Source organism: Trichechus manatus, unplaced genomic scaffold (genome assembly GCF_000243295.1).
Source record: "Trichechus manatus latirostris isolate Lorelei unplaced genomic scaffold, TriManLat1.0 scaffold00180, whole genome shotgun sequence".
Lineage (NCBI taxonomy): Eukaryota > Metazoa > Chordata > Mammalia > Sirenia > Trichechidae > Trichechus > Trichechus manatus.
The window spans coordinates 2,619,812-2,629,249 of NW_004444116.1; the positions used below are offsets into that span (position 1 = coordinate 2,619,812).

General features: G+C 38.7%; 1 non-coding gene across 1 annotated transcript; it reads left to right on the forward strand.

Annotated features, from left to right (window-relative positions):
* Positions 1–4,129: 4,129 nt before the first annotated feature.
* Positions 4,130–4,211, forward strand: TRNAL-AAG (transfer RNA leucine (anticodon AAG)). The gene has a single exon. It is a non-coding gene; the product is annotated as a tRNA-Leu (tRNA).
* Positions 4,212–9,438: the final 5,227 nt, after the last annotated feature.

Consider the following 9,438-nt stretch of genomic DNA (forward strand, 5'->3'; position numbering starts at 1 on the left):
TTCTTTTTCCTAAATTAAGAGATGCTATATGGGACATTCACACTTGAGTTGTAAAATTACACACCTAGAGTATCTTCCACTCATCTAATTGTTTTACAATACTGTATAATCTTAGTACCCCCACAAACTTCTTTTATTTTTCCACTTTCTTTTTACAGTCACTGCACCCAATATCCCAATGGTTTATCCCTGTGACCTTCTACAGTGATTTGCCCTTCGATTGAAGACACCTAGTAGATTATGCCACCACTCCATCCCTTGCAGCAGGTAATGACTGACTAGAGGAGGTAGATGCAAAAGTCCAAACCTCTTGACTCAAGGTCAACTCTGCTTTGCGATTTACACCCCACACTCCTGTCATATGGGTCACACCAAATCTAGACTATCTGAGAACACATTATTCCTTGGCTACTTTCCCTTTCCCCTCAATAAATCATACCCCTCAATCCCTGTCTCACATTCCTAATATTCTGCAGACAGGAAGCAGGCTGACAAAACTACTCAGCTACAAACACGTGCTACCCTTTACGGAAATGGAAGGATGACTCTGAGAGGATAATCCTATGGCAGAACCATTAAACCACAGAGCATCAATTCCATGCTTTGAAAGCTCATGTTTGCCTGCCTGGATTTAGACATTTCTTGGGACCAGGACTCCTTTTTTTTCGTTCAGTTCCGTCCCTTTTTTTAACTGGAATGTCTATAACTCTTAGCTTATACCCATCCCACCATTGGGAGCAGATAACTTGTTTCTTGAATTTCACAGATTCATAGATAGAGGGGCATTGTATCTCAGGATGGATTATACCCAGAGCCTCACCCATACCAAATTTAGAGAATTTAGATGATAAGATTTGGGACTTTTGTGCTGAAGAGATTTTGGACTTTGAGTTGATGCTGTACTAGGTTGAGATTTAGGGGGATGTTGAGATGAAATGGACGTTTTTTGCATGTGGGACAGATGTGAATCTTTGGAGACCAGAGGACAGACTATGTTAGGTGTAACAATGCACCAGCAAAGATATCCATTTCATAATATCCAAATAAACTTAATTAGTGATAAAGCTTGATGAATTATCTTTAGAGAAATAAATATAGCCTGATATTTCAGTTTGTCTGTAGATTCCACTCCTGATCTGTCTCACAGAGATTAGCTAAGAATCTGTCAAACAGATGGAAAGTCTGTACTTTATCATATTTACTAGCTTAAAAAGTCATACCAATGAAGACATTGCAAATCAAGTGCTTCTATTTATGTGAAGTTTGCAAAATTGATGTTTATAAGTGCAGAGGCCAGTCCTATGATAATGCTGCCAATATGTCAGAGCAGTATAAAGGCATGCAAATATATAGGGGCAGAAGATTTTAGAATGTAAAGAATATGTCATTTTTATACCATGTGCTGCACATTCAATTCATCTTGAAGGATGTAGCTGCAGTAGATTGTTGTCTGAAAGCAGCTGACTTTTTTTTTCTATTGTTCAGTTATTCTACACATTTTTTGTCGCTTCTGCTCACCAATGGGCAGTTCTTAAAACATACTTAGGCAGTGATCGCGTATTAAATTGTCTTTCTAATACACGTTGAGAAGCACAGGCTGCAGCAATGAGTGCTATCCTGGAATCCTGCACTCAGATTCTAGTTGTCTTAGAAAATATTGCTGAAGACCAGACACAAAAAGGAGATAACAAAACAGAAACTGAAAACATCGCCAACAAAATGGAAATATTAGAGTATGTATTAATATGTTGGTTATGTGGAATAACATATTGCAGCATTTTCAACAGACGTGTCAAGCTCTCCAAGATTCAGAAGTAAATTGAAGGCACGCACAGATCTCTACCAGTCATTAACAGGGTATTTACATAATTTAAGAGAAGATTTTGAAAAATTTGAAAACACAACTATACAAATACTGCCAAATACTGATTATCAAGCAGTTCTCCATCACAGATGCATTAGAAAGAAAGAAGTAGAACAATGAAAGTGCTCCAGAAATATCATTGAGTGCCAGAGGTCAATTTCCCCTGACCACGTAATACACCATCATTGACACACTTGAATCTTGCATGAAAAGGACAGTGAACGTGTATGAAGTTCTTTCAAATAGAGTTTCCTTCTTAAACAATGTGGATATACCTAATGAAGAACATATGAAGACATCCGAGAAATTAGTGCAGGCTCCTCCTTATGACTTAAATACAAACTTCCGTGAAGAAGTACCACGATTTGATTCTTACATGAGACCTAAGTTTGCAGATTCAGGATAAACAAATTTTACTCATGTAGGCATATATAATTCCATAATAGAAGACAAAATATAACGTATATTTCCCAATGTTGAAATTGCTGTTGCCATATTCCTAACTTTAATGATCACAAACTGCACAACAGAATACCCATTTTCATTCCTAAAGAGACTCAAAAACCCTCACCAGACATCAATGATTCCAGAAAGACTCTATCCATTCTCCTCATTATGCATGGAAGCAGATTTTGTTCGGCAGCTTAACTGTGATTAAATCATTGAAAAATCTATGAGAGAAAAAAATAGAAATATTTTTAATTATAACATGTTAGAGATGAAAGATTACCTAAAAATAAAATATAGTAATTTGTTTTATGATCATTAAATTTTCTTTAAGACATCTGTTCATTTGTTCATTTATAATTGTAGCTGTTATTATGAAACAAGCATCCCTATTGAAGTATGAGCCGTTTAAAGCAAAAAGGGTGAAAGTCAACTTTTTGTTGTGGGAGATCAACAGAATTTTACATTGATTGTTGAAACATCTCAGTTCACTGACTCATTTTCTTTGTAGTAGTAATGGAGAATAGTCTTTCTGTAGAAAATCAGTATATAGTAAAAATGTTAGTACCCCACGTCTGCTGAAATTTTTATAGTCCAATTCATCGCATTCTGCTAAAAGGGCATATGCCACTTTTGTGTTCGATGGCTAATATTACAGTCGCATTTAAAAAGAAGTTGCATCATGGATAACTAAGACACACACACACATACACACACATGTATATATGCAACTCACATGTCCTGTTGAAATGCTTGAGTCGGCAGAGGAGGGGACACCCCAGATTATTAGTCTTCAGGGCTCTCACATGTCTTCATCCAGCCCTGCACAGAACGCATTTCAGACTTCTGACTTCCAGGACCATAAGATAATAAACTTGTGTGTTTTTTTAAAGCTATTAAATTTGTGGTAATTTGGTACAGTAGCAATAGATAACTAATCCAGAGTTTGACATTAGATTGTGCTGTAGTCAGTGCATTGAAAAGCTGTCTTTTTACCAAGGGAAACGGATAAAGTTCTTGAAGGATTTCTTGGCAGAGTTAAAAAATTCACAGTTTGTACAGGTCCATCTACAATCGCATCACATGAAATTGAGAGTTAGTTCTGGAATCTGCGTTTCATACTCAAAAACTTAATCAGTGGAATAATTTTTCCTAACCAGCAAGTTTTTCACGTGAGCATATGTAGAAGAGACAGAAGTGTCTGGTGCCCTCTCTGAGGCTCACACTCAGGACCTTCAGATTATGAGACTGACGCGCCGCCTACTGCACTAAGAAGACACTTACAGTAAAGTCTTTAAGCAAAACTCTTAAAACGAACGATTTCAAGTCTCTGTGAAATTTCTAAATCATGACGTTTTTATATCCTATAAACCTCCATGCCCTAAAAGGAATTATGCTACTTCATACATAAATTTGCTGTTGCTCTGAGTTTGTCACAATAACCTTGATCAAAATCATTTCAAGATTTCACCCTGGAGTAAATAAATATACAAGAGTGAAGTTTTCCGCTCCACTTTAAACATCACTCTCTCTTGGGTGACAACTAGCAAGTTACTTATCATCTCTGTGCCTCATATTGTCCATCAGGAAAATGAGATCATAGTAAACGTACTTATCCTTTGAGGCAGTTAGGAGGACTGAATGACAGTAAATGTAAGAAGAGTGCATGGCACATTATAAGTTCCTAATAAATTTTGGGTGAAATTTAACGGTATTTTGGACAACTAGCGGGTAGAACTGTTGTAAGAAAAGAATACCGTGTCGGAAAACATTTTTTATTCTTCCCAAAAAAAGGATTCAAGGGTTTTTGGAACCTGTGGTAGCGTGGCCGAGCGGTCTAAGGCGCTGGATTAAGGTTCTAGTCCCTTCGGGGACGTGGGTTCGAATCCCACCGCTGCCAACTCTATTGTAAGTTGAATCCATTCAAGAACAAGATTTGCACGTCTTGATGGAAACACTTGCCTGGGGCTGGTAACCTAAAGAAGGTATTTCTCTTTCTAGGGTACTTTAGTACTTAGCGGAAAGCTTGGCAGTTCCAAAAAACCTGCGCCCGCACCGCAGGCGTTTCACGTTTGGTTTAACAGTAAGTTGAGACCAATTATGGAGTTTTAAGTCAGATCATTGTCATTTCTGTCTGTTCTTTATATCTAAGAACAGCATTGCGTGCCCAATGGCACAATTTTTTTAGGTTTTTAAAATGTTTATATTGAAAAAATATATAACTTTCACATATTTACAAATTACAAAACAAAAGAGTTTAGATACAGTGAAAATCTTCCCATGCCATCGCCTTCCCTCCCCAGTCCACCTGCACCGGATTCTGCCTACCCAAGCAACTGTATTAGTATGGGGTAACCTGCAAGGCATATTACTCGCATAAACAAGCAAATAACAAGTTGCCATGGACTCAACTCTGACTCATGGAGACTCCATGTGTGTCAGAGTAGAACTGTACCCCGTAGGGTTTTCGATAGCTGATTTCTTGGAATTAGGTAAAGAGGCTTTTCTTCTGAGATGCCTCTGGGTGGACTACAGCTTGCAGTCTTCTGGCTAGCTCCTAGGGACAAAAAAGCCAATAGGAATCTCTTATTTTCCCTGCCTTTTACACTTTCCAAATCTACTCCATTGTATATTACATATTAGGGAAATTAATATTTCCCTATGGTGGCATAGTAGTTAAGTGCTACGGCTGCTAACCAAGAGGACGGCGGTTCGAATCCACCAGGAGCTCCTTGGAAACCCTATGGGGCAGTTCTACTGTGTCCCACAGGGTCGCTCTGCGTCAAAATCCACTGGATGGCAACGGGTTTGGTCGGGTTTTGGTATTACATATTAGGGAAATTACAAAGATTTTCTCCATAAATGGAGAGTTTGAAGCCTTTAAGGTTTTGCTAGTCCCTTCCTTTGGGGAAAATAGTCAATCAGAATATTGATTCCCTTGGAACTTACCGTGGCCACTGTTCCAGGGTTCTCTGAGGGAATCTGCGCAGTCTCTTCCCTTTCATCTTGTTTGGATTTTGCCTTCTGGCTGCGTTTTCTACGCAGTTTGAAGACTCCAAGCCAAGTAAAGTGAAGTTATTTAGAGCAAGTAAGAAAAGATGACTGGTGAATCAGTGCTTGGGTCAAAATTAGTGATCGCTGTCTGTGTGGCTCTGAGCCCAGTCAAAAGCCAAGGGAATGAAAGTCCAAGAGGGGAGCAGTTTTTCTTTTATATTAAAAAGAAATGAAGGTATGCTTCTTGTCTCAGGTTCTATTGTGAAATACAGGAGTAGAACAAAAATACTCTCTGATAGAGGAAACCAAAGTGATCTTTCTTAAGTGCTCTGTGGCTTAGTTGGTTAAAGTACCTGTGTAGTAAACAGGAGATCCTGGGTTTGAATCCCAGCGTGAGCCACACTAACTGGTGTCTCAGTAAAAAAGCAGCAGCTTACCTCTCTAAGGGAGCTTCTTTCTTTTTCTTCTTAAAATCTGACCTTTACAGGATTTTTTTTTTTTTTTTTTTTTCCCCTCCTACCTCGCTTCCCCCTTCGAATATAACAAGTAGCCTCCAAAGGCTTTGGAAACAACATGGAACTCATTTCGGTAGATACATATAGCGCAAGACTCTAAAGTAAGCAAAGAGTTGGACTCTAATTACATTGTACTATCTACCCTGCTGGCATAGTGCTTAAGAGTTTGGCTGTTAACTGAAAGGTTGGCAGTTTGAACTCACCAGCGCCTCCTTGGAAACCCTATGGGGCAGTTCTACCCTATCCTGTAGGGTTGCTATGAGTTGGAATCAACCTGGCAGCAGTGGGTTTGGTTTTGGTATTTATTATCTTGACGTTTCCTTTTGGAAAAACAGTAATACCTGCAAAAGCTGGAACGTGTCTAAGGCGGAAACGTGTCAGAGAAGGAAAACTCAGATATTTTCCACTAAAAGGAGTGATAGGAAAGTGGTAAGACTGCACCCTGTCGAAGGCAGAAAACCTGTGAGACTCGGAAAAACAGACAGTTCCGTCGAGTTCTAGCTCTCACAGATTTCAGTGTACAAACCACATCTTCCCTTGGGATTTTTCGTGCAGTGTTATCTCAGGTATCCCAATCCTGATTTCATAGAAAGATTTAAGAGCTACTAATTGAAGTTCAGAGAGGGAGTGTAGAAGGTGGGCATGGAATTTAATAACATAATCGCCAGTCTTTCAAACACAGGTGTCTGTGTGGGATGAGGCATTCGGGTTGGTAGTGGATGTCCTCAACCCAAGAAATTTGTGAAACCATCCTATGAATGTCTATTTAATGTCGACCAGGGCCAGTTACAAAACGTAAGGTTACAGTGCAGAATGAAACTGTGGGATCTCTTATTCAAAAAGGCAGGGGGGAAATGCTGATGCATAAAGTACTAAACTATAAACCTTTTTCCTTCCTTCCTCAGTGTCTCTCTAGATTGTCATGGTGTTTTTTTGTTTGCTTGTTTGTTTGTTTGCTATTTCATGTCATTCTAATGAGAGAAAAACGATATTTTAAATTGTTAGTGTCTTAGTCACCTGGTGCTCCTCCAACAGAAATACCACAAATGGATGGCTTTAACAAAGAGAAGTTTGTTCTCTCATAGTCCAGTAGGCTACAAGTCCAAATTCAGGGCGTCAGCTCCAGGAGAAGGCTTTCTTTCTCTGTAGGCTCTGGGAGAAGGTCCTGGTGATTGATCAGTTTTCCTTTGGTCTGGGGGCATCTCAGCACAGGAACTCAGGTCCAAAGGACACGCTCTGGTCCCGGCACTGCTTTCTTGGTGGTGTGAGGTTCCCAAGTGTCTCTGCTCGCTTCTGTCTTTTATATCTCAAAAGAGATTGCATTAAGACGCTAATCTTGTCAACCTTATCAGTGTAACCTCATCACAGTGATAGAATTTATGACACATAAGGAGATCACATATAGTCTCACCATAGTGATACAGTTTACAACACATAAGGAAATCACATCAGATAACACAATCATACAACACTGGGAATCGACCCAGCCAAACTGACAGGTATTTTTGGGGGACACAACTCAATCCATGACAATTAGAATGCATTTTACTGTTTATCTTTATTTTGTGCAATACTAAAATTCATGAGGCATCTGTAATACTGCACGCAAATAGAGAGGCAAGGAACGGCCAGCACCCATACTGCTAGTATTTCCTCTCCTCATGCGCTGTGCTCCTTTGTCCTATTGGACATCAGTTAGAAAACACAAAGGCTAAGATGCAATTACTAAGAGTTTCAGGAAGAGAAAAGTGGAGCACGGGACTGTACCTCCTTAATGCTGACTAAAATACTTGGAATGCCAAAACCTGGGTTCAAACCAGGGACCTTTAGATTTTCAGGTGGCCATCTCAGCTACTTGGTAGAACCTATTCCTTTACCTTTTTTTCAATTCTTTGGTTGTTCTCAACTTCTGTTTTTGTAAAGTTTCAGATTCCTAAGTGTTGCAGTCTGGTTGTTGAATATACTTGCCCATTCAAGAAGGCTTGGAATATACTGCCTTCCACGTTGGTTGGATTCAATTGATGTAATCCATTTCCTGGTACTGTGGGAGGGATAGGTGGAAGAAAGAAAGACGGAAGGGTGGAATGAAAGAAGGAAGGAAGGAACGAAGAAAACGAGGGAAGGAGGGAAGGAGAAATTTGGGATGGGGATTAATCTTACAGGATACTTAGATGTGAAAGGAAATGAGACGGATACTCTGGAGGAGAAACAAGGTCCAGAAAGGGTTTTCTTTCTTCCTCTCTGGTTTTCATTTTAAATTGATTGATAATTACATACAGTTATGTATGCTAGATTTAAGTGTATATTTTGATAAAATTTTCGTGTATATACAAATATAATGTTACAGCAAACCTATAGGACAGGGTCGAAATGCCACATCGGGTTTCCAAGGAGTGGCTGGTGGATTCACACGGCCCATCATTTGGATAGCAGCCAAGCTCTTAACCACTGTGCTACCAGGCTCTGCATATATATACATGTATATATATATGGTGCCCCGATTGCATATATATCCATCACCCAGATCAAGATAGAGAACATCCCCAGTATTCTACCAAGATCCCTTGTGGTCGTTTCAGTCTATAACCTCATACATACAAAGATAACCGCTATTCTGTCCTCTATCATCATAGGTTAGTTTTATCTGTTTTTGAACTTCATATAAGTGGACTCATACACGATGTACTCTTTTGTGTCTACCTTCTTTTGACCAACATTGTGTCTCTGAAATTCATCCAGATTGTTGTATGCAGCAGTAGTTTGTTCTTCTTCATTGCTGTGAATATTCATTGTATTCATTGTATAATATATATACTATATTGATGAATATTTGCTTCATTTTAAGTTTTAGATTTTGTGAACATTCTTGTATATGTTATTAATGGAAACACGCCCACATTTTTCTTAAGCCAAATCCAGAAGTAGAATTTCTGTTATTCAAAGTTGTACAAAAATTTAGTTTTTTTTTTTTTTCAAAGTGGTTTCCTAATTTAAACTTTTTCTGGCAATGTATGACTGTTCCTGTTGCTCTACATGCTTCCCAACACTTGGAAATGACAGTCCTTTTAATTTTAACCATCTGGTGAATGTGTGGTAATATGGATTTGGAAGTGCATTTGTAGGATGACTAGTGGTGGTAAGAACATTTTCCTGTGTTTTTTGGCCACTCAAATATTCTCTCTCATAAACTGCTCATTCAAGTCTTTTGCCCACTTAGGGGAGTTACTTTTTTTTTTTTTAATTTATTTGAAAGTCATCTTCTATATATCAAATACATGTATTACAAGTATCTTTTCACAGTCTGTCGCACTTCCTCTTTTCTAAAGGAGAATGGTGGCTAGAGGAGCATTATAAGCAGAAAGGAAAGGAATAGTGGAGAGAGAAAAATTGAAAGCACAAGAGAAAGTTCTATGCTGGAACTCTTCCTGAAGGAGTCAAGGAAAGGCCGTTCAGGAAGTCTGCTAGCAAAAAGAACTTGAAGTAGCACGGAAAAGTCCTAGAAGCAGAAATAGTGTTATTTGGTCAATAATCCACTTACATTGCTCAGAGTATAGATGGTCAACAGAATGAAATTTAGTAGTTTCAGACATAGAGGAATTTAATATGGTGGAAAATCTA